Genomic DNA, 26953 nt, shown 5'->3' on the forward strand with positions numbered 1-26953 from the left:
AAAAACGTCTGTCTGAATGGTTTGGCCTAGAAACTATTATGCACCGGCCTCAACACACAAGCCTCATAAGACTTTTCTGAAGGTCCTCCTGTACCAGTTGAAAAATGTATATATGGAGAATGTTTAGTGCCAAAAATAAGAAGATAAATACATGTAAAAAATGTATATATATATATATATATATATATATATATATATATATGTATATTTCCTGATCTTTCTTATATTTCTCAGATATAGGACAGACACTTCTTGAAGATTTTTTTGTTTTGATACTTCAAGGGGCCTTAAAATTCAAAAAAAAATAGCTAAATGATCCTTTGTATGACCTTCTTAAAACAATTCCATATAGCTTAGTGGAACCCCCCCTGGCTTATACAGGGCTTAGACTCTTATGGGTTCAAATTTCCACCATGTTTCACCCCCATTGTTCCACCAATGATTGGCAGCCAAATGTAGCAATCACAATGTTTTTAGAGCAAAAATGTACAGACCAGCCGAGAAAACGTGTTTCTAAAAATGAGAACACTAGGCAATTATGAAGAAAGAGAATAATCCCCTGAATAAAAGCACTTACAGGAAAGGAAAGTGGGAGGATGCAGAGAGTTGTAGAACCACAGCATGGAGCTTCCTGGCTGGCAATGTGAGTTAATTCCAATGATTTATGTTTGCATTGGGATAAATGGGGTGTGAAGCCAGTCTTTCCTCTTTTCGATTTGGATCATTTGAAGATCTCTCGTTGGGATGGAGGTGGCAGAGCAGCACTCTACTGTTAACCCGCCCATGTGTTGGAGTGTATGGAGAGTTTGGAGTATAGAGGGAGACAGGTGGGCGAGTCCTTCTGCTCTAATTGATATCCCCATTGTTCCTACTCTGTCATCCATGGCCCATCGCTTACCGCAATAGGAACTCCCACAGATGAATGAGTTACAACTCACAAAGCATATCAGCGGAGAGCTTTACATCTTAGTGATATATTGTGGGGAGAGATAAGAGTCTGTGATTATAGTCTGGTGCGTACAGAGCGGGAAAATTATACCTCATCATGAGACAGCCAACGCCACCATAATAATGTTACAGGGAAAATGAAGATTTTTCATTTGAATGAATGGAATTCTACAGTATTTCAGTTAAATGTTTCCAGGACAAAATTACATGTATTTAAGTATTTATTTGTTGTAGTGGAGACAGTAACATTGGGTAGTACAACAAATTTGACTTTAAGAATTGTTCTGTTTGCATTCAGTTCGGTTTAAAGTATACATTAAAACCTCACCTTTGGAATTGTTTTATGATGGTCATACCAAGGATCATTTAGCTATTTTATTTCGAATTTTACGAACCGTGTATATACAGTACCAGTCAAAAGTTTGGACACAGCTCCTCATTCAAGTTTTTAAAAATTTATTTTTTATGATTTTCTACATTGTATGTAGCACAATAGTGAAGACATCAAAACTATTAAATCACACATACGGAATCATGAAGTAACCAAAAAAAGTGTTAAACAAATCAAAATATATTTTTGATGTTTGATTCTTCAATGTAGCCACCCTTTGCCTTGATGACAGCTTTGCACACTCTTGGCATTCTCTCAACCAGCCTAATGAGGTAGTCACCTGGAGTACATTTCAATTAACAGGTGTGCCTTGTTAAAAGTTCATTTGTGGAATTTATTTTCTTCTTAATGCGTTTGAGCCAATCAGTTATGTTGTGACAAGGTAGCGGAGGTATACAGAATATAGCCCTATTTGGGAAGAATAGCTCAAATAAGCAAAGAGAAACAACAGTCCATCATTACTTTAAGACATGATAGGAAAAAAATCTGAATTGGGCTCTTATAAAACTTTTAAGCACATGTACATGTATAACTGCCACTTTGTGACCCCGTTTCGGTTTAATCATGAAGCTCAGATGTGGTGCAAAATTCAGAATATTTCCTCTGAGCTTATCAGGATGCAGCTTTGAAAGCTACTTTCCACCTTAGGGCCGATACGAACTTAACATTCATAGTTGTACACACGCACGTGCGTCCATTTTGTGACAAAAGTTTTGCGTTGTGTTGTGGAGCTTGTATCTGTCCTCAGGGCCACCCTACTGAAGGGCTATAAGAGCATTTACCCTAAATCAGCTGCCAGGCCACAAATTATTGAGGCTGTATGCTGCCGAGCACATTCACACATTGGAGTCAAAGAGAGTTCATAAAACAAGCATTCTGCGCAGGTGGACTCGGTATTCCTATGGCTAGCTAGAGAAGCAATTGGCACCTGTTCATTTGAATACCGGTGTGTGGGTGTTGCTTGTGGAAAAACTCAGTGTGCACACTCTTCTGTGAGCCTCTGACGTGTTTGTGTAAGTGATGATTTGCATTGTGTTTTTGTGTGTGGGGGCAACTGGGCACATTTGCATGTGTGTGGTTTGCTATTGTACTTTTCCACTGAGCACAGACGTCAATTCAACATTCCACGTTGGTTCAATGTAATTTCATTGAAAGGATTTGGAAACAATATTGATTCAACCAGTGTGTGCCCAGTGGGTTATTACATTTCTATGAACCATGTGGGGGATGGAGAGAATTGCAGAGATTGTTGCTTACCATGGTTGATCAAGTGAAATTACCTTCTAAAACAGCAGAAGGAACCCATGTGTCATCACACTAGCTCCCTCTTTGTCTTGTTGCATATTGTGCACTGGGTATTAACCCAGTGCCTGTCAATATTCTATCTGGTTCAGCTAATTTCTTGGAATTGCGTTGGAACACTAACAAAGATGTGGCCTTGGTGAACCCATTACAGTTTAGATCCCGATAGTACAGAGCTATATAACAGCAGAGTTCCCATAGTACTGTTCAACAACAGACAGCCACTTTTGATGACAGAGGTCAAATTGATTTGTTGACGCAGGCTTACTGCCATACATCAGGGTCCTTACAGACATGGCTCACTCAAAACATGGCTCACTCAAAGCAGAGCAGAGATAGTTTTCGAGAAAGTACAAGTGACTCATCCCTTTGGTTGAAATGCAATGTTGAAGCGAAAACAATATTTTTTGGCAACGGCCTTATTCCATTTCAACAACTTTTGAGGAGATGACATTTGATCCACACCACTAAAACCTGAGCCTTTCAAGTGGTTTGCACAGAGAGACACTTCTATAGCAATACCTCCCTGAGGCTCTGCCTCAATCCCCTCAGCCATAAATGTGCTATGTTGGTGAAAAACTTGGAGGAGAAACGAGACAAAACAAAATCTAACAGTGAATAAAAAGCCATCTTGCTCTGTACTTTTGGATCGCCTCAGGACACAAATAACATCAAAGGTCTCTGGAAAAAGGCGACAAAAAAGAGGTGGGAAATGGTTTGAGGGCAGAACCGAAAATGGGAGGTTGGGGCCATCTTTGGGAGGATATCTGGTGGTGTTGCCTCAGTGATTATGACTGCAGAGGTGATTAAAGCTATAGTCTGGACAGCCCCCAGCACTGACAAGATAACAAATTGTCAGCAAGAATCATTTTGCATACCAGCAGCAATATGCAATGCATTATCAATATGGTGCTATGGCTTTGTGTGTTAGGGAGACATTGCTGTACAACAGGGCCTGTAACAAATCTATATCAAGCAAATAGTCTCCCAGAATATGTGTCATTTGCCCAGAGCATTGGTGATATGTAAATTCTGACTCATGGACCAACTACAATGAGCAATAAGGGTATGAGACCATTTACATTCTTTGTACCATTGCATAATGACATTTTATATATCTACAGTGAACCATCAATGTTGTGTTTTGTTTCGCCAACTAAAAGCAACAAAACTCTGGAAGTGTGGTTGGGGTCATTGTCCATTTGGAAGACCCATTTGTGACCAAGCTTTAATATCCTGACTGATGTCTTGAGATGTTGCTTCAATATATCCACATAATTGTACATCCTCATGATGCCGAACTATTTTGTGAAGTGCACCAGTCCCTCCTGCAGCAAAGCACCCCCACAACATTATGCTGCCACCCAAGTGCTTCACGGTTGGGATGGTGTTCTCGGCTTACAAGCCTACCCCGTTTTCCTCCAAACATAACAATGGTCATCATGACCAAACAGTTCTAATTTTGTTTCATCAGACCGGAGGACATTTCTCCAAAAAGTACAATATTTGTCCCCATGTGCAGTTGCAAACCGTAGTGTGGCTTTTTATGGCGGTTTTGAAGCAGTGGTTTCTTCCTTGCTGAGCGGCCTTTCAGGTTCTGTCAATATAGGACTTGTTTTAATGTGGATATAGATACTTTTGTACCTGTTTCCTCCAGCATCTTCACAAGGTCGTTTTCTGTTGTTCTGGGATTGATTTGCACTTTTTGCACCAAAGTACGTTCATCTCTAGGAGACAGAACACATCTCCTTCCTGAGCGGTATGACAGCTGCATGGTCCCATGGTGTTTATACTTGCATACCATTGTTTGTACAGATGAACGTGGTACCTTCAGGCACTTGGAAATTGCACACAATGAGTAACCAGACTTGCGGAGGTCTACATTTTTTTTCTGAGGTCTTGGCTGATTTATTTTGATTTGCTCATGATGTCAAGCAAAGAGGCACTGAGTTTGAAGGTAGGCCTTGAAATACATCCACAGGTACACCTCCAATTGACTCAAATGATGTCAATTAGCCTATCAGAAGCTTCTAAAGCCATAACATAATTTTCTGGATTTTCCAAGCTGTTTAAAGGCACTGTCAACTTAGTGTGTGTAAACTTCTGACCCACTGGAATTGTGATACAAAAAATTATAAGATAAATAATCTGTCTGTAAACAATTCTTGGACAAATTGCTTGTGTCATGCACAAAGTAGATCTCCTAACCAACAACCCAAAACTATAGTTTGTTAACAAGAAATTTGTGGAGTGGTTGAAAAACGAGTTTTAATGACTCCAACCAAAGTGTATGTAAACTTCCGACTTCAACTGTAACAGTTTCGCTTCCATCCTGGGCTTGAACAAGAGACCCTCTAAACACATAACCAACTGCCTCCCACGAAGCATCGTTACATATAGCTCCACAAAACAACTACTTTAAGTTATCAGAGCAAGTGATGTCACAGATTGAAAAGCAAATATAGAGCACCGCTAACTAAGAAACGTCCTTTTTTCAGAACCCTGTCTTTCAAAGATAATTTGTAAAAATCCGAAAAACTTCACAGATCTTCATTGTTTAAACACTGTTTCCCATGCTTGTTCAATGAACCATAAACAATTAATGCACATGCACCTGTGGAATGGTCGTTAAGCTTACAGTCGGTAGGCAATTAAGGTCACAGTTATGAAAACTTATGACACTGAGGCCTTTTTACTGACTCTGAAAAACACCAAAGGAAATATGCCCAGGGTCCCTGCTCATCTGGGTGAACGTGCCTTAGGCATGCTGCAAGGAGGCATGAGGACTGCAGATGTGGCCAGGTCAATAAATTGCAATGTCCATACTGTGAGACGCCTAAGACAACGCTACAGGGAGACAGGATGGACAGCTGATCATCCTTGCAGTGGCAGACCACGTGTAACAGCACCTGCACATCCGAACATCACACCGGCAGGACGGGTGCAGGATGGCAACTACAGCTGCCCGAGTTACACCAGGAACGCACAATCCCTCCATCAGTGCTCAGACAGTCCGCAATAGGCTGAGAGAGGCTGGACTGAGTGTCTCCTGACCCCTCCTGTCTCAGCCTCCAGTATTTATGCTGCAGTAGTTTATGTGTCGGGGGGCTAGGGTCAGTTTGTTATATCTGGAGTACTTCTCCTGTCCTATTCGGTGTCCTGTGTGAATTTAAGTGTGCTCTCTCTAATTCTCTCTTTCTCTCTTTCTTTCTCTCTCTCGGAGGACCTGAGCCCTAGGACCATGCCTCAGGACTACCTGACATGATGACTCCTTGCTGTCCCCAGTCCACCTGGCCGTGCTGCTGCTCCAGTTTCAACTGTTCTGCCTTATTATTATTGGACCATGCTGGTCATTTATGAACATTTGAACATCTTGGCCATGTTCTGTTATAATCTCCACCCGGCATAGCCAGAAGTGGACTGGCCACCCCACATAGCCTGGTTCCTCTCTAGGTTTCTTCCTAGGTTTTGGCCTTTCTAGAGAGTTTTTCCTGGCCACCGTGCTTCTACACCTGCATTGCTTGCTGTTTGGGGTTTTAGGCTGGGTTTCTGTACAGCACTTTGAGATATCAGCTGATGTACGAAGGGCTATATAAATACATTTGATTTGACTGAGGGCTTGTAGACCTGTTGTAAGGCAGGTCCTCACCAGACATCACTGGCAACAACATCGCTTATGGGAACAAACCCACCGTTGCTGGACCAGACAGGACTGGCAAAAGTGCTCTACACTGACGTGTGGTGGTTTTGCCTCACCAGGGGTGATGGTCGGATTCACATTTATTGTCGAAGGAATGAGCATTACACCGAGGCCTGTACTCTAGAGCGGGATCGATTTGGAGGTGGAGGGGCCGTCATGGTCTGGGGCGATGTGTCACAGCATCATCGGACTGAGCTTGTTGGTCATTGCAGGCAATCTCAACGCTGTGCGTTACAGGGAAGACATCTTCCTCCCTCATGTGGTAGTCTTCCTGCAGGCTCATCCTGACATGACCCTCCAGCATGACAATGCCACCAGCCATACGGTTCGTTCTGTGCGTGATTTCCTGCAGGACAGTAATGTCAGTGTTCTGCCATGGCCAGCGAAGAGCCCGGATCTCAATCCCAATGAGCACGTCTGGGACCTGTTGGATCGGAGGGTGAGGGCCAGGGCCATTCCCAGAAATGTCCGGGGACCTTGATGGAAGAGTGAGATAACATCTCACAGCAAGAACTGGCAAATCTGGTGCAGACCATGAAGGGGAGATGTACTTAATGCAGCTGGTGGCCAGACCAGATACTGACTGTTACTTTTGACTTTTTTTCACCCCCCCCCTTTTGTTCAGGGACACATTATTTCATTTCTGTTAGTCACATGTCTGTGGAACTTATTCAGTTCATGTCTCAGTTGTTGAATCTTGTTATATTCATACAAATATTTACACATGTTAAGTTTAAATAAACATGTTGCTTTAAATAAACACAGTTAACAGTGAGAGGATGTTTCTTTTTAGAAAGCCATTTCACACTGGTTACACTTTTTGTGCACAAATGTATTTACTTCCCTGTTAGTGAGCATTTCTCCTTTGCCTAGATAATCCGTCCACCTGACAGGTGTGGCATATCAAGAAACTGATTAATCAGCATGATCATTACACAGGTGCACCTTATACCGAGGACAATAAAAGGCCACTCTAAAATGTGCAGTTTTGTCACACAACACAATGCCACATCTGCCTTCTTCACCTGCAGGATCGTCTGAAACCAGACACCCCGACAGCAGATGAAACTGTGGGTTTGCACAACCGAAGAATTTCTGTACAAACTGTCAGAAACCGTTTTAAGGGAAGATCATTGTCCTCACCAGGGTCTTTACCTGACTGCCGTTCGGTGTCATAACCCACTTTAGTAGTCAAATGCACACCTTCGATGGCCACTGGCATGCTATAGAAGTGGATGGATGAATCCCGGTTTCAACTGTACCGGGCAGATAGCAGTCAGCGTGTATGGAATAGTGTGGGCAACCGGTTTGCTGATAGCTACTAGCTAGTAGTCAGTTAGCCACTGCTAACCGTTAACTCGGACACCAGCCAGCCTCAGCTTGGTCAATACCTGCCAGTCTTCACAACGCGATATTAACCCAGAGCATATCGGACTGCTTTTTCTCTACCACATTTCCGGATTCCTACTGCAATTCCGGATTCATCACAGCTAGCTAGCTACTCCTGACTAACGTCTCTGTCCCAAAGCAAGCACCAGTTAGCCTTGAGCTAGCCTCGAGCTAGGCCCATCTCCCAGATAGCCGAAGAGGTCCACCAGCTAATTATTGGGCTACAATACCTCTTTTGCTAATTGGCCTGGACCTTTTACTGCCAACATGGAGCCCCACCGATCCATCACGACTGGTCTGCCGACGTAATTGTCTGAGGTGGTTTCAACGTTGCCGAAGGCCCATCTACTAGCCTTGGCCCGCTAGCTGTCTGAATCGCTGTGTCTCCAGCTCGCCTAACGTAGTAGCGACTACTGAAACAGCACCCAAATGAGCCTTCCTTCCGTGGCCTCCAACTGCTTTTAAATGCTAATAAAACGTAATGCTTGCTCTTCAACCGATTGCTGTCCATACCAGCCTGCCCGACTAGCATCACTACTCTGGACGGTTCTGACTTAGAATATGTGGACAACTACAAATACCTAGGTGTCTGGTTAGACTGTAAACTCTCCTTCCAGACTCACATTAAGCATCTCCAATCCAAAATTAAATATAGAATCGGCTTCCTATTTCGCAACAAAGCCTCATTCACTCATGCTGCCAAACATACCCTTGTAAAACTGACTATCCTACCGATCCTTGATTTAGGCGATGTCATTTACAAAATTGTCTCCAACACTCTACTCAGCAAACTGGATGTAGTTTATCACAGTGCCATCCGTTTTGTCACCAAAGCCGCATATACTACCCACCACTGATACCTGTATGCTCTCGTGGTCTGGCTCTCGCTACATATTCGCCACCAAACCCACTGGCTCCAGGTCATCTAATAGTCTTTGCTAGGTAAAGCCCCGAACTTATCTCAGCTCACTGATCACCATAGCTACACCCACCCATAGCATGCGCTCCAGCAGGTACATTTCACTGGTCATCCCCAAAGCCAACACTTCCTTTGGCCACCTTTCTTTCCACTTCTCTGCTGCCAATGACTGGAATGATTTGCAAAAATCACTGAAGCTGGAGACTTAGATCTCCCTCTCTTGAAGAATCAGCTGTCAGAGCAGATTACCAATCACTGTACATGTACACAGCCAATCTGTAAATAGCACACCCAACTACCTCATCCCCATATTGTTATTTATCTTCTTGCTCTTTTGCACCCCAGTATCTCTACTTGCACATCATCATCTGCACATCTATCACTCCAGTGTTAATGCTTAATTGTAATTATTTCACTTCTATGGCGCTAAATACAGGTACATTCTTGAGGGAAACCTGTTTCGGTCTTTCAGAGATTTGAGACTGGGTCGGAGGTTCACCTTCCAGCAGGACAATGACCCTAAGCATACTGCTAAAGCAAACCTCGAGTGGTTTAAGGGAAAAACAGTTAAATGTATTGGAATGGCCTAGTCAAAGCCCAGACCTCAATCCAATTGAGAATCTGTGGTATGACTTAAATATTGCTGTACACAAGCGGAACCAATCCAAATTGAAGAAGCTGGAGCAGTTTTGCCTTGAAGAATGGGCAAAAATCCCAGTGGCTAGATGTGCCAAGCTTATGGAGACATACCCCAAGAGACTTGCAGCTGTAATTGCTGCAAAAGGTGGCTCTACAAATGATTGACTTTGGGGGATAGTTACGCAAGCTAAAGTTTTCTGTATTTTTGTCTTATTCTTGTTTGTTTCACAAAAAAAAATATTTTGCATCTTCAAAATGGTAGGCATGTTGTGTAAATCAAATGATACAGGTTAATTCCAGGTTGTAAGGCAACAAAATAGGGAAAATGCCAAGGGGATTGAATACTTTCTCAAGTCACTGTAAATGGTGGATTGCCATCAGTGTCAAACAAACACTAAATGAAGGTACAACATTGTTAAGGGGAAGTGTCTTGCTGTGATTCACCTCCTCCAACAAAACACATTACTGAGCAGGGTGCTTATGTTCAACCCAAGGCTGATGATTTTCCTCTACATGCAGAATATTTGGAATGATACCACTCTAAACTATTTTGAAGCTCCAGCAGTCCCTCCAGGATAGTACACTGGAAGGGAGTGCAAGCCTCAAACATTCAAAGGTCACCTTTTGACATTATGGAGTGATTGCGCTTTGTTAACAGGATAGCAGGGGAGAGCTTTCCATTATGTGTCCTCTCTGTGTGTTGGGGCGAGAGAGGCAGAATTGGGAGCGTGAGTGGGAGCGAGGAACAAGGGTTCACAGCTCTTGAGCCTGTCTTTTAGGAAGGAAAAGTATTCCATCGCTATGTGAGGGGTTGATGAGATGGCCTCTTTGTCACCATTGCGATTGAGTCATTATAATGTACCAGCCCCCCTGGTAGCTCTTCTCTCTTCATCTCTCAGCAACCAATCACAGCAAAGAACCTTCGGGCACTTACCAATCACAGCAAAGAATGCCACACTACAAAAAATGCCACTTTTACCTAGATTGCTTATCTTGTAATAACCCGTATACCGGTTGAAAATGGCAGATTTGGGCACTGACAATCGCCTAAATTGGAACGCACTGTATGTGCAATAACACGCTCTAAATGACGTCAGAGTCAAGGCTCTGCGCTTCACAGCGCTGTATAGATTTTGACTGACAGCCTTTCTGAATTTGAGCACCGCACGCAACAAGAAGTTGCCCTCATCCCTCCCGCTAATTGCGCAACTTTTGCGATTGTTTTGTTGTCTGAGTGAGGGAAATCCTGTAAATTAAGAGGACTCTATGTATTTTGAAAGATGAGACGTTGAGAAGTATAATAAATACCACTTTGATGTCGTACATGCAAGTCCAAATATGCACTTCATATCATAACATATACAGTGTCAAAGTTTATGATCACTATGTGTGATGTACATTTACAAGATGACATGGCATTATGCCCTGGGTTGTTTTGAACAGAATGAGCCTACGTTTGTCTATTCTGAAGAAAATTTGCCGCTGAACACATCTGAATGCACGCATGACTTCTTTCTTTCCGCACAAAAATTAAAATCTCTATCTCTGAACTGCCCTGGGGAAGCCTAACACTGTAAAAATCGTAATTTATAACTTGGCTAGTCATATTGGCAATAGAACAAGCTTTCAAATGATACCCACCTAATCCAGATCTCAATTTACAGCATAATGGGCTATTTTCTGATTGCGTCAACAACAACCTTGATTGTGTGATGGCGGGGATGCAGGGTTGTATTAAAAAAAAACTACAAGTGTACTTGCTCTAGTTCCTCAACAGCACAACTAGGAGAGCTCAAGAAAGAACCTTGTAGTTGAAGACTTTTTTTTTTGTCATAAAATTGCATTGAAATTACTTAGGAACTGTGCACACTTGGATAGGTGTGTGGAGACTTGGAGACAACAGTTAGTCCTCTCGCTCAAATCCTTGTAATTTTTTTCGTCTTATGTTGCACCTACCCCACAATTTCCAGGAATATAATTACATGTTACTGAATGTATCCAGAGTATTTTCAGATTTCGTTATCAACAAATGCGGCGAAAAGTACAGTAAATGTAAAATGCACATAAAATCAACAGTGTAATGTTTTGGATTCAGTCTTGTGTCAGGTGGACTGTTGTGTCCTCAACTTTGGTCGAATCATTTCCCCAATAATCTCCAAGCTGTTCCCTTTCAATTGCTATGATGCTTTAAGCTAATGCTTTTCACATTTCCTCTGTAAGAAACATTTCAATTTAGCCCATTCCCACAAGTGTAAAGGGTTAAGACAATGAAGTCAAAATGCCTTGTTTTGAGTTGATTTGTAAAGCAATTGTGACAACTGCTGATGTAAAGGGACTTTATAAAAATGCATTTGATTGATCGATTGGTGTACTTGTTTTGTGTTACCCACACAATTCTTATCACACTAACATTGGGAAGTGGGATGACTATTCCTATTCAATGCAGACAGCTAATGCAATAATATTAGCAGTTGCAAAGATTCATCATAAAGTCACATGTTTATTCTATTCTACTGAGCCAATTACTTTATGTACATATTCTTGTTTATAACTATGCTTATTGTTGTTGCATTGTCGACGAGAAACCTTCAAGTAAGCATTTCGTTGGATGATGTACACCAAGCATATCCCGTACGACCAATGAGACTTGAAACTATTGAGAATAGCCCTGCCCTAGCCTTGAACTAGTCCCACATTTGTTGAGAGGAGGCTTACCCTATTTAACCCATATTTAACAGTATTAACATTGGGATCCTCTCCAACAAACATGTGATGTAGATAATACTGGCTCAGGGTTAGGGCTATTCTTTATGATGAAACTGCAACTGCAACTGCAAATACTATTTTATTAAGTGCCTGCATTGGATAGGAATGAGACATGCTACATCCGAATGCTAGCATGATAAGGATTTATTATGGACAACACCTTCCACATGTGTTTAATCTCTAAAACATGAATGAATATTTAGCCAGGGCTCCAATTTAAGTTGAAGCACTCATTAAATAATTTTTTGGGCTGATAAGAAATTTAAAGTAAGCTTGCTTGCAATTTGTGCAAAAGAGGTAAAGAGCTAGTAAAGGAGTTGCGAGTTCCCCTGTAAGTATGGCGCGGAGATATGGAATGAATAAAACAGCTTTCCTTTTCACTTTCAACTGATAACCCTCAAATACGAGAGGGTCCCTCTCTTGTGATTTGGGATGTGCCATTTCTTACAACCTGGGAGAAATTCAAACTAACTCAACTCTGGCTAACAGTATCAGCTCTGATGACCGAATGGGATCTGCTGTTCTATAAACACGAGGCACACTTCCCTCATTATTTGACAAGACATGGTGATGAGAGTATACTATGAAAATGTTCTCCGTCCATTTTTTTTTTATTAACCTCAAATTTGATTTCAGAGGCTTAAAGGCAGCTCACAAACTAAACAACAAACCCAACATTTAGAAAATAGGATTGAGCTCAAGGATTAAACAGCAACCAATGGGGGTCAGTGGTCAGGTTGTTGAAGTGTGTCTGCCGACTGTCAATGGAACCAGATGAGTGCACATGAAACCTCGTCACCATTTACCCACTTGTTGACATTAACGGGCGTGTAACAATGTCACTTTTGTCATGGAGTCAGTAGAGTGATGCAGCCATGTCACAAACAAAATAACTGTTCAGGAAATCATAGTCGACCTAAAAGCCTAAACACATACCTGAAGAGGTTCTTTCAGCCACTAGGGCATCTTTACCTTCTCATACAGTATTTCGATGGAACAGTATTAATATAAGTGTATGTATTCCTAAGACTATTCTGAAACTGCCTAACATTTTTGCTAAATTCAAAATGTATCAGCTGGAGTCCAAGGACAGGCCAATGCTCCTGCCGTCACTCATGCGATCAGATAACACAATGGTTAACACTCAGAGCTTACGTGAAGGAAATGAGACTGATTTCAAATATAATTATTTTTCAATTATTATCTTTGAAATCAGTCTAATTTCCTTTGATGGTCACTTTGAAAAATGTCACCATGGGAGTGAGCAATACATATTTTTTCACAGCTCGGGAAGCCACCTTTTAGCTGAATCCCCTGGACCCAGAGAGGTGTCTGTGCAAATCACCACTGCTCAAAAGAACATTTCACTTGATGTCTTTATCAAAGTCTGCACATAGCTTACTGCTCTCACTATTATCCAGTGGTTTCATCCAGTCGTTTCCCTTTGCAGTGTCAGAGCTCAGAGAGGTCTGTCTGGAGCTCCTGTCTTTAGCCTTACAAACAGAATGCATTTTTAACAAATCAAATACTCATGTGGACTATTTTCTCTCTCTCTCTCTCTCTCTCTCTCTCTCTCTCTCTCTCTCTCTCTCTCTCTTTGGCATAGGACTGCTGAAATATAGATGTGCCCCCTGTTTGCCCTCTATTTGTCTCAGAGGAGGCAGCAGGGCGAGCCAACTATTATGACACATGTTTTTTTTTGTAGGTTCAAGTTACTATAGTGAACGGAGATGAAGGTGGCGTACACCTTCCGTGTCTATGGTGAATGTGCTGTCAATTGGAAGTCGCTGCACTGGAGGAAAGGCTTGTATAATAGCAGGCGATAGCCTCGAGGCTTGTTTGATCTCCTCTATTGAAAGAGTTTACAGATGTTTTCAAGGGAGACATGTTCACTATCAACTGAGAAGGGATTAATCATTTCCTCAACATCTCAGCACTTAATGTATGCTTGATGAGTCATTCAAAATTGTTCTCAGAATCACATTTTGTTTATCAGAGGTGCAATTCGATCAATGATGCTCCCGGCATACTAACCTGCAGTGTATAACATAAATAACATGCATATTCACTTGAATTGGAAGTGCAAAACGTTGCTAAAATCTGTAGATGCCCATAATTAAGTAGCCTACAATAATATATGAGTTCACATTAAGCGCTCCTAATAGTAAACTAAATGATTCATTTATGAAATATAAAATAAAAAAAACAGCACCTTTTGAATTAGTACCGCAGCAATTTACCTGGTCACCTGACACGACTCCTCCCACAGTGCTACGCAAGGCAGCGCTCCGCACAAATCTCACCACGTTCCGATGGAGTGGGGTTTGCATGTCTGTTTCGAGGGATTGAGTCAAAACAAGCTCTGAAAAAAACGGGGCTCAGTTTCCCTAATGTCCTCCTTCAAATTAATTAGTGATGAGAGTGGCTGATGCTCTGAGTGTATTTCAGTGTGAGGGATAAAGGACGACAGTTTTAGGCTCTTGTAGTCAGCTGCTGGTGTAAAAGTGCAATCCGTTGGTTCATCTGTGACTGAACTCGAGCCAGACCGATGACTCTCGGAGATTCCATCACTATCGCCGACCTCATGCAAGGTAACTAGATTTTGTCTCCTAGGTCTAGGGTAGTCTACTTTTTCGTGCCTTCCAGTCTAATATCCCTCTTCATTTGCGACAGGAATTGGGACGCAGGTTGAATGATCTGTGATTGCATTCTGAAATAGAATTCCTTCTTGCTTTTGGATAAATCGTGAGTAGTTCCAGATCAATGTATTTCCGAGTTATTTGGGAAATATGTAGTCATATTCTTGTAATCTACCCTCATTCCTCGTTGGACAATTCGGGATGACATTCGATCCATTACCTACTGTATATTCAAACCAGATAAATGTTGATCTTCTATCATAGATAACCTGTTTACAAACCTAATATTCTATATTAACATATCCATTCTATATTACTATTAAAGTACTATCCCTCCCTACATTATTCATGCGCATGAACTATTTTTTAAATCTAGGCTATTGTATTTAAACGTATCTAGTCGTGCATATAGGATACAGTGTAACTTTAATAATTGGTTGTGGACATTGGCTTCCTAGATACGATAAGGGTGGTTGTATTAAATACATGTTGACATAAACTGAGGCCTTTAGATCATTTGCGTCTCAAAAAACAATGGAGTTAAACTTTTAACACCCCAAATTCGTTTTTACGTTGACGCTGCTATAACCACACTGATAATTGGGCTTTAAGTGGTAAATGGCCATGTCTGTGTCAGCGATTGAGCATTCCAAATGATTGCGGTTTAATTGCGTAAATCAGTCGTCGATCCGGGGAAGCAGCAGCTCTCCACCCAAAAAGCCTATTATTGGGTTCTCAATTTAAGCATTGCTGAGGGCAGAGCCAATGTATAGCCTACAACAGTCCCAACTCTCTGTCTGCACAATAATCATAGCTTGCAATGCAGTTAAGAAAACCTTTGGAACTTTACTTTCATATCATTTTCTAAAAACAAAAGGTTGCATGATGGCTTGGAAGAGAGAGGCGCCCAGCTGTTCTAATTAGCTATATAGCTCTGTTGTAACTGGAATATACTGTTGGCTGCAACTGTGTTAAAACAGTGCACATTGAGTGTATATTTTCCATTTTGATTTTTTTTTTTTTTTGGGTGACAACGTTAATACTGAGTTACAGTTAATATAAGAACATCAGTCAATTGAAATAAATGTATTAGACCCAAATCTATGGATTTCACGTGCCTGGGAATACAAATATCCATCTGTTGGTCACAGATACCTTTAAAAATAAAAAATATCTAGGGGCGTCGATCAGAACCAGTCAGTATCTGGCGTGACCACAATTTTCCTCAGGCAGCGCGACACATCTGCTTCACATAGAATTGATCCAGCTGTTGATTGTGGCCTGTAGAATGTTGCTCCACTCCTCTTCAATGGCCGTGCGAAGTTGCTGGATTATTGGCAGGAACTAGAAAACAGTGTCGATCAAGAGCATCCCAAACATGTTCAATGGATGACGTGTCTGGTGAGTATGCAGGCCATAGAAGAACTGGGACATTTTCAGCTTCCATCCTGGTGATCTGCCCAGTACAGTACAGAACACACTTCTCCAGTGGCCATCGAAGGTGAGCATTTGCCAACTGAAGTCAGTTACGACACCGACCTGCATTCAGGTCAAGACCCTGTTGAGGACGACTAGCATGCAGATGAGCTTCCCTGAGAAGGTTTCTGACAGTTTGTGCAAAATTTATTAGCTTGTGCAAACCCACGGTTTCATCAGCTGTCCGGTTTGCTGGTTTCTGACAATCCTGCAGGTGAAGAAGCCGGATGTGGAGGTCCTGGGCTAGTTTGGTTACATGTGGTCTAGGGTTGTGAGCCCCGTTGGACGTACTGCCAAATAATCTAAAATTACATTGGAGGCGGCTTATAGTAGAGAAATTAACATTCAATTCTCTGGCAACAGCTCTGGTGGACATTCCTGCAGTCAGCATGCCAATTGCACTCTCCCTCAACTTGAGACATCTTTGGCATTGTGTTGTGACAAAACTGCACATTTTAGAGTGGCCTTTTACTGTCCCCAGCATAAGGTGCACCTGTGTAATCATGCTGTTTAATCAGCTTCTTGATATGCCACACCTGTCAGGTGGATGGATTATCTTGACAAAGGATAGAATGTTCAATAACAGGGATGTAAACAAATTTGTGCACAACTTTTGAGAAATCGTTTTTTTGTACACATGTAACATTTCTGGGATCTGTTATTTCAGCTCATGAAACATGGGACCAGCACTTTCACTCGTTGTGTTTTATATTTTTGTTGAATGTATATATTTACACTACATAGCCAGAAGTATGTGGACACCTGCTCATCAAACATCTCATTCCAAAATCATGGGCTTTAATATTGAGTTTTTTTTGCCTTTGCTGCTACAACAGCCTCCACTCTTCTGGGAAGGCTTTCCACTAGATGTTGGAACATTGCTGTGTGGACTTGCTTCCATTCAGCCACGAGCATTCGTGAGGTCAGACATTGATTTTGGGCAATTAGGCCTGGCTCACAGTAGGCGTTCCAATTCATCCCAAAGGTGTTTGATGGGGTTGAGGTCAAGGCTATGTGCAGGCCAGTCAAGTTCTTCCACACCGATCTCGACAAACCAATTCTGTATGGATCTTGCTTTGTGCACAGGGGGCATTGTCCTGCTGATATAGGAAACTGTTTACACAAAGTTGGAAGCACAGAATCGTCTAGCATGTCATTGTAAAGGGAGAAGGCTGATACCTAGTCAGTTGTACAACTGAAATATGTCTTCCGCATTCATCCCAACCCCTCTGAATCAGAGGTGTGGAGGGATGCCATAATCGACATCAACATATTCGGCGCCTGGGGAACAGTGGGTTAACTGCCTTCCTCGGTCAGAACAACAGATTTCTACCTTGTCAGCTTAGGGATTTGATCCAGCAAACCTTTCGGTTACTGGCCCAACGCTCTAACCACTGGGCTACCTGCCGTTAAGGGGCCTAGCCCGAACCATGAAAAACAGCCCCAGACCATTATTCCTCCTCCACCAAACTTCACAGTTGGCACTATACATTGAGGCAGGCAGCGTTCTCCTGGCATCCGCCAAACCCAGATTTGTCTGTCCGACTGCCAGATGATGAGGCGTGATTGGTCACTCCAGAGAACGAGTTTCCTCTGCACAAGAGTCCAATGGTGGTGAGCTTTACACCACTCCAGCCAACACTTGTCATTGTGCATGGTGATCTTAGGCTTGTGTGCGGCTGCTCGGCCATGGAAACCCATTTCGTAAAGCTCCCAACGAACAGTTCTTGTGCTGACGTTGCTTCCAGAGGCAATTTCAAACTCGGTAGTGAGTGTTGCAACCGAGGACAGACTTAAAAAAAAAAAAAATGACACGCTTCAGCCCTCTGCGGTCCTGTTCTGTGAGCTTGTGTGGCCTACCACTTCACGGCTGAGCCATTGTTGCTCCTATAAGTTTCCACTTCACTATAACAGCACGTACATTTGGTCGGGGCAGCTCTAGCAGGGTAGAAATCTGATGAACTGACTTGTTGGAAAGGTGGCATCCTATGACGGTGTCATGTTGAAAGTCAATGAAATCGTATGGGTCATTCTAGTGCTGATGCTTGTCTATGGAGATTACATGGCGGTGTGCTTGATTTTATACACCTGTCAGCAACGGTGTGGCTGAAATGGCAGAATCCACTAATTTGAAGTGTTGTCCACATACTTTTGGATGTGTGTGTGAGATATATTGTTTGAATATACAGTACCAGTCAAAAGTTTGGACACGCCTATTTATCCCCTGGGTTTTTCTTTCTTTTTATTATTTTTTACATTGTAGAATAATAGTGAAGACATCAAAACTTTGAAATAAAACATATGGAATCATGTAGTAACCAAAAAAGTGTTAAACAAATCAAAATATATTTTATGTTTGAGATTCTTCAAAGTAGCCACCCTTTGCCTTGATGACAGCTTTGCACACTTGGCATTCTCTCAACCAGCTTCATGAGGTAGTCACCTGGAATGCATTTCAATTAACAGGTGTGCCTTGTTTAAAGTCAACTTGTTAAATTTCTTTCCTTAATGCATTTGAGCCAATCAATTGTGTTGTGACAAAGTAACGGTGGTATACAGAAGATAGCCCTATTTGTTAAAAGACCAAGTCCATATTATGGCAAGAACAGCTCAAATAAGCAAAGAAAAATGACAATCCATCATTACTTTAAGACATGAAGGTCCTTCAATACGGATAATTTCAAGTTTGAAATGCAGTTACAAAAACCATCAAGCGCTATGATGAAACTGGCTCTAATGAGGACCTCCACAGGAAAGGAAGAGCCAGAGTTACCTCTGCTGCAGAAGATAAGTTAGTTACCAGCCTCAGAAATTGCATCCCAAATAAATGCTTCAGAGTTCAAGTAACAGACACATCTCAACATCAACTGTTCAGAGGAGACTGCGTGAATCAGGCCTTCGTGGTCGTATTGCTGCAAAGAAACCACTACTAAATGACACCAACAATAAGAAGACTTGCTTGGGCCAAGAAACATGAGCAATGAGCATTCTGCAGCGTTATGCCATCTCATCTGGTTTGGGCTTAGTCCCACTGTCATTTTGTTTTTCAACAGGACAATGACCCAACACACCTCCAGGCTGTGTAAGGGCTATTTGACCAAGAAGGAGAGTGATGCCTCAGATGACCTGGCCTCCACAATCACCCGGCCTCAACCCAATTGAGATGGTTTGGGATGAGTTGGACCGCAGAGTGAAGGAAAAGCAGCCAACAAGTGCTCAGCGTAAATGGGAACTCCTTCAAGACTGTTGGAAAAGCTTTCCTCATGAAGCTGGTTGAGAGAATGCCAAGTATGTAAAGCTGTCATCAAGGCAAAGTGTGACTACTTTGAAGAATCTACAATATATTTTGATTCGTTTAACACTTTTTTTTTTGGGTTACAACATGATTCCATATGTGTTATTTTACAATTTTGACATCTTCACTATTATTCTGCATTGTAAAGAATAACTCTGGAAGGAGTAGGTTAGTCCGGACTTTAGACGGGTGTTGTATAGATAGTTTTATTTGTACGTGTTGTGCTTTAGCTGAGCTTATTCTTTAGAGGCAAATATATTTGTCCAGGCCTCAATAGTTCCCGGACGAGCACCACTCATTCTCGCTGTCGATAATTCTGTTACAACTTGTAAAATGATTCTGGCGTGTTATGAAAGTAGAGAGCTTTATGTTTCTGGAACCAAATCGCAATTGAGAATTCACTCACATTTCGATGGAGTATTTGGGTGTTTTGGCTGCCAGAGCCAGTTTTACTCTGAGCATAACATGGATGTTGGATGTTAAAGGTGCTAGGCTAGCCTACAATCCGTAACAGTACATCTCTTGCTGGGGCAGTAGCGTCCACAGTTCCTCTATTTTAACATAATATGTAAGTCTTTGATGAAACTGGAGTGAGCGAGTCATACAAACTAGGTGTGGATTTCACGAGAACAATGGGCTGTGTGCTCAGAAGGGCGTGAGTGCACCTGTGCGGCCGTGTGCTGCGTTTACGGCGGTGGTGTGATCTTTCCATCAACTTTATTACCCTGTGTGAGAGCTCCGTTCCTGCTGCCTATTTCAGCTCGTGAATATTCGGACTTGGGGGACTTTATCATCATTTTTCTCTAGGTGGTTGGTCGAGGGGACTTCAATGAGAGATTGCACCGCATCAGTTATTCTGCTGACATGCAAAACATTTAGTGACTGTAAACCAAAATATAGTTAGTGTCGAGTTTTCCTTTAAGATGAGCCAGGAGCTTCCTATATCACTTATGACAGGGCTAGACTTATTCATTATTGCCATGGGTTGTCTCATTCGCCTGTAATTAGAATAGTGTGGGTGGTGTAGACGAATGAATGCAGTTTGATTTTGGAAAGATAAAAAATAAGTCTTCAGTGTAAGATTAAATGCATATGGCATCCAGTCCTGTGTTCAGGGCTGTCCCTAGCCTTTTGGGGGGCTCTTAACGAAAACATTTTAGTGACCCCTCCCACCCCACCCCCTTGATGGCGTAGAGAAAATGTTGCTGTTTTTAAAGCAAGTCTGCTGCAATTCTACACTCTTTTTTTCCTTCTAACTAGTCTCATGCAATTCTACTAATTTTGCCATGGGGTTGGAGATGCATCTATTTTTTAAAAGCTAATTTCCTCCATTTTTGCCATGACTTATGCCATGTCAATGGGGGCACCCTGGAGGTCCGGGACCCAAAGTGCACTGCATGCCTTGTCAGTAATTCCACCATGCCTAATAAAGTTTAGATCGCTGCTTAGACTAAAGAACAGTTCTAGCATGTAGCTGAAGCATAACCTACAAGGTATTGTAATGGAACCATCGCAAGCGGGTTGTTAGTAGCACACTGAACTTGAGCAGGTCTGAGAAGACAAGGTTTCGCCTCATGGACAACCACTCAGGATGGAGGGTCGGGCTCAGCTCGTTATTTTCGTACTTCACTGATTACCATGAATGGTTCATTGTTTCTCTGCAGCAGAATCATTGTCACGTTTGTTTGTTGGTTTTCTTTTTTTGTTCTATAGTAGCCAAGGACGGGGCATGCAGGGTTGAGCAGAGAGCAAAGGGAATTGGGGATGGGTTAGTATGGAGAATAGCTGGAGGGTGACTGATTCAGATGCTGAATTCCAAATGGACCCCTAGGCACTCTTGTTGCTTACACCTATCCAATTCTTTTAGATCTACAGGAGTGCCTAGGGGATGGGCTAGGGTCTATTTGGAATTCAGTTATTAAAAACAGGATGTTAGTGTGATCCGGCCTACCAACACATGAGGTACATTCTAAATCCCACAGTGGCAGGATGTCACATGAATACATGTTTGGCCAAATGCAGTCTACAGACTAATGCAGAAGCAAGCAATGGCAAAATAAGGCAGTGGACTAGCTACTCCCACCAAATATCCAGCACTGCAGAGAAAGAGGGGGAGATTGTGAGCGAAAGCATCTCTGGTGTACTACAATTTAACCCCAGGGTTTCATTTGATGTATTCCATGTTACTGTATTACATTTCACTGGATCTAAATGATATTTTTCAAGTTTTCTTCAACACCCATGAAAGACAACACGAGATTGGTATTAATATTAAATGAGGTTGTGTTTGCTGAATTAAAATAATAACTGTACCAGTGGAAGGAATGGCACAGTTTTTTTTTTTTTGTAAACATGTAAATATATTCCCCCCCAAAAATGTATGGGAGAAAATGTTTGGTATTCTCCCTCAGGAAGTGGAGTATCTATCATGAAATCAAGTGTTTTCAACAGTAATGTGTGCCAGATTCAATCTCCAAACCCTAAAATCTGGAGTTAATATTCTCCACTTAAAAGCAGGCCTATCTTCCTGATTTGGCTATTTAGGGATATTTGAATGCTGGAGGGATATGAGGCTGGGGTGTGGCCTGTTCTGTTGCCATGGTGAGAGGGCAGGTATTGCATGTCAGGTTCTCTTTCAAATCGGAGCAGTCGTATATGTCCTCAACAATTGACTTCGATTGGCGCTAATAATTATGTCGCTCATCGTCGAAGCATGGTGACTCATTCATTGTGCTTCTGGCCTGTGCTGAACGTGGCAGTAGCCTCATGTGGCCTGTGATTTCAACCTCTCATGGACCCAGTAACAACCTGTACTACTGGTGGGTCCTTGTTGATGACTACCACATAATTGTAGGACTATATTCAACAGGGAGTGTTCTTCATAGGCTTACATTATGGTGGTAATGTTATACAGTACAGTGGCCTATTTTCTGCCTGCCTGTAGAACCTTCATTTCCATCCCCTGTGTGCTTATTACTGATCAACACTTCATACCAGCCTTTGAGAAGAATCGGGCGATTAGCGACAACTTCATGCTCATTCCCGCTATCTTATAGGCTTCCAAATCCTACCTGTGCAATTGTTACTTTAAGTAGCACGGCAATTTAGTGTGGGGGCGGAACACACAATGCTCATTGTTTACGTCTTCGGCGATCTAGTGCTGCGTAACCGTAGCATGTAGCCACTTCCCCTGCTGTTCTGTCCCTTTTTTGGGGGGGGATGCGAGTTAGCTAGTGACTGTGGAGAATGTGAAGTTAGCTGTCAGGCCTTCTTTCCTCCTTCCAATAGGCGGCTCCTAATAGACAAGTCACTGTAAGTTACAGTACAGGGGAATAACTAGGCTAATGCCCAGATTTACATATTTGTACAGCATTCCATTATTCATGAGTACGGCAGGGTTTTGCGCGGAGCGTATTGCTACTTAGTCTATGTCTCTCTGGCTGATCCCACTTTGCCTGATCCCACTCTGCCGGCTCGCCTGCCTTCGCACCAGTAACCAGGAAACCCCATATGAAAAAGCAGTATTGATACTGTCGCTGTCTTTCGCCTCTTGTTGCTCGGGAGCCGCCACGCTGTTGCCTCAAAAGCCCAGCGTCTGTGGTCTTGCCCGAGGAAAGCCTTGTTAAAGGCACATGGATTTTGATGAGGTTTTCCTAGATGCATTCTACGATCCATGCTACCAGACGATGGGCTTTGTTCTGCTCAATTTGCTGTCATTTTGGAATAATGGGATAAAGGGATAGAGGGAGTGGGTGAGGGCGCTTGTAGATGGGGAAGAGGCTCTGACATCTAATTCAGAATGTATTTTATGGGTAATTTTTATCATCAGGGATTCTGAGCTCTGCAGACGCCATAATTTCCGTGTGTTATGAAGTAGATGTATCATTCCCCTTGTTGATGACTGGCAGCTAATTTATTCATTACCTTTTGTTCCCTCCCTATCTCCTCTGTCAGATGAGTAGGTACATGTCAAGCAGATCCCTCGTTATTGGGTATTGTGTAGCATACAGGCTTTTTCGTGTTGCAGCCGTGCCATGTCATTTCTGCCACATTAGGGGAGAGATCGAGTTTTGAGAGTGGGGGTGCCAGTCTTTGAGTGTCAAGTGGGGGGGGTTTGGATTTCGGCAGAGTTCAGGTCTTATGTGTCAATGTCATTTGTTCATGAAGTGTGTGTGTGTTACAGAGTAGACACCAGACATACTTTACCCTTGTGATGGATGCTGTAAATTTGTTCATTTGTAAATATTTTTCTTCTTCTCGTGTATATAGAGTATGCCTCTCTTGGCCTAAAATAATTTACGGAAGTTATTTTAATTTAAATATGTTTAATTGACTGAGGCTAGGCACAGAGGCATTTCTAAAATGTATTTTAGGATAAGGGCATTCATTTGTCTGGGCGCCTTGACAAGGTGATTTAAGGAGGGACCCCGTTTAGGGGCCACTTTATGCCCATATTATGCATGTGTGAGGTGTAGTCATAGCAACTGTTAGGTGAAGATCAAGCTGTTGTCACTCATTTCTTAAATGTAATCGGAGGTAGCTTTGTAATTCAGCAGGGGCTTTTATCAAAAGTTTTAGGGGGGTTTGTTGGCACTTAATAAAATCATTTTAAAAGAACAACAAATTATAGCAAAAGGTCAATGTCAATGTCAATGTGGTTCTCACATGGCACCAGGAGTGGCATTTGACATTTGTAATGAGCAAAAGATTTGAGTTGGACTGAAACTTGCTATTTATAAGCACTGAGGTTTATGTAGGTGAAAAGGTCAATCAACTTCAGGGCAAGCCACATGCATGCTGTGCTCTTATGAATGGCTTGTAGTTCAGTGTTTGTGCCCTGCCATTGAACTCCATATCGTGGTGTAGTATGGGTTAGTGACAGTGACAAGGTGCCATTGGGAATAGGGGCAGAAAGAAGCAGCACAATGATATCGCTGAAGCCAAATAGGGCTGTATAAAGGCCTCGGATATAAACATGTATGGGTAATTCAACTTGTATGGAGATTGTTTGAGTAGTAGGCTGGGTACCAGAGGGGTTAAAGGGTCATGGGCACACAAGGTGGTCAGGATGGGGCCCAAGGCAGTGGCATCTAAAGAGACACCTGTTTATAGCGGTGAGGTGCCAAGGTTATGAAAGGTATCCTGTGAAGTATCTGTGTGGCTTTAAAATGGTCTACCCTTTGCCAGAGTGACAGTCTCTAAAATAAAATCTTTGGGTCTGTATGGCCAGCACCGTCTTAGCCTTGAGCTATGCCTTTTTCTCCCCACCACTTGTGCTATATTTGATCATTTCAGAAGTGTATACGAGATGTGGTCCTGTAAATTGTATCCGAGAGGGAGCCGATATCCCCAACGTAGCAGTGGTAGGCAGAAGGATGTGATTGAATGCAAAGCCAAATCCACGGGGGACAGTCATTGCCCGGCAAATTAAACCATTACCTCCCCAGTCTGAGTTAAATATGAAGAAATGACTCGTTTAATGTCCGATTTAGTCCTTAATACAGTGGCAGGCGTTCATAAGCAATGGCAGGCGTTCATTCCCCGGTCTTAATTCTGCTCCCTGGTGAGATAAGGGCCGCAATATTGTCATGGGATGTATTGGACGTAGAGCTTTTATTAAAAGATGCCCAATGCGAGAGAGAAATGATTCTGTTGTGATTCATTGAGAGGACTCTCCGTTCTGGAGATTCGTCTTCATTATCCGCCGGAGCGCCATTTTTACAGATAACGCTGCTTCCTCATTTGCTCGCTGAGCCTCAATTTTCCCCGAACAATATTGCAGCTCTTTAGTGTGGCCCTTGCAAGAGACAAGTGGAGCTATTCTCAATGTGCACATAGGATTACAAAGGTTAATCATCAATTTAAAGCTAATCTTTGTTAAATACCAATAGAGCTTTGGCGCTTGCTTGTGATGCAGAATGGTTCATTTGGGGTTTATAGGAGATTCAAGGAAGGGGGTCGCATCATCCCTTTTCCCCAGTTCCCACTAGGCTATTACTGTCTTTCCTATTGTTTTAGACCAGTGATACTATATCTGAACTTGTTTGTAACATCGGGCTGTTATATGGGGTATATGGCGACTTGACGATTTACTCATACACTGTAGGTGTAAAAAAACAACAACAACATTGGGATGGTTATGTGGAAATCAAAGCCAATTAATCCCTCATAACATGCTTTTTTATTTATTTTGGTCATGTTGTCTTCTTCTACAGGCGATAATCAGACTTTGAGCAGTCAAAGGGACAAACATGAACTGTATGCGAGTCCCCTTGACTACTACATATTCACTGTGGAGTGGAGATAATTACGGAGTTTGGTAAATTATGCAATCGAGGCCACAATCGCTCTTCCTCAGTCTGGGAGAGTGAGTAATTAATTCAACAAAAAAAATTCACCAATGATTATTCAGATGACTGGGAATAGGAGCGGCAGTCATTATCTGAGTATTTTGGCACATGTCTGCTTGGCTAATTAAATGTTCAACTACTTCCTATTCAGAGGTCTGAAAGGTAACATTTTTATGGAGTAGGAACAGAATGGCCTTGTGATGCTAACCTTTTAAAATTGCCGTTGAATATTGTTAAAGGTTAAGTATCATAGGATGTCAAGAGGGACGGCGTGGTGTGCACTGGCCAGAGGTAGAGGATGTTTTGTGCTAGGCGTTTTATATTCGGGATGTTGGAGTCTGCCTGTCTGATCAAAGTATGGTGGTGACCATTGTCTATGTAATCTAAGGCTCGGTAGATGTGTTTTGTGTGCTCAAAATCGGAGGAATTGCGACGGGATTTGCTGTTGTCATTTCATCTGTTTCCCTCCGTATGGTCACCATGACCAATAAGGCACATTCGTGTCGAGTAACCTTGAACATGCGTTCTTTTTTTAAATGTGTAATATTGGTAAGCCTTTTCTGCTCCATGGGTAGTGTTAGACTTACGGGAAATCCGAGCAGAGTGAATGAATGACTTTGGCAGTAATTCAACCGATAATGTAGACATGACTTGCACAGATAAAGTTTCAAGAAAATCAATGAACTGAACAAATCTATTCTAAATAGTCTAGGCAACCCATGGCATTCAAGCGTTGTAGAAAAGCTTACAATGCTTCTCTAAAAATGTTTTTTTTTTACAGATATTGCTTTGAGGTTACAGGGCTCCTATCTCGCCATCGACGCCGGCAGACACAGCACAGCGCCAGACAAGGCCAACGAGAGATCCCGCAGATGCTGCCCTTTTCAATGGCTGTTTTTTATCCCCCCCCCCCCCCCCCCCCCCTCCCATTATGCCTCTGATGTTGGGTCCACAAACTCCTCTAATTAAAGGATTCATCTTCAGTATGGGCTCTCTCGTCGAATGTATATCGCTGCAGAACGTGGGATGATAAAAGGCGTTATTGGGTGTGCAACCTCCACCGCCTCTTATCTCCCATAAACACTTCAGTTGGTTTACAGGGCCACGGAGGCGGCGGAACGATGCGCAATAAGCCAAAG

At 42.4% G+C, this 26953-nt stretch overlaps 1 protein-coding gene across 2 annotated transcripts in view; it reads left to right on the forward strand.

Annotated features, from left to right (window-relative positions):
- Positions 1–14279: 14279 nt before the first annotated feature.
- The window catches only part of LOC109888752 (heparan sulfate glucosamine 3-O-sulfotransferase 1-like), a 32563-nt gene continuing 19889 nt past the window's right edge, over positions 14280–26953 (forward strand). Inside the window, exons 1-2 of one of the 2 annotated variants that reach the window (XM_031823375.1) lie at positions 14325–14645; positions 14728–14799. The gene's annotated coding sequence lies outside the window, so the exon portion shown is untranslated. Of the gene's footprint in view, positions 14646–14727; positions 14800–26953 lie in introns of both variants that reach the window. The other variant, XM_020479921.2, reaches the window with a different exon arrangement.

This window comes from Oncorhynchus kisutch, linkage group LG4 (assembly GCF_002021735.2).
Source record: "Oncorhynchus kisutch isolate 150728-3 linkage group LG4, Okis_V2, whole genome shotgun sequence".
Taxonomy (NCBI): Eukaryota; Metazoa; Chordata; class Actinopteri; order Salmoniformes; family Salmonidae; genus Oncorhynchus; species Oncorhynchus kisutch.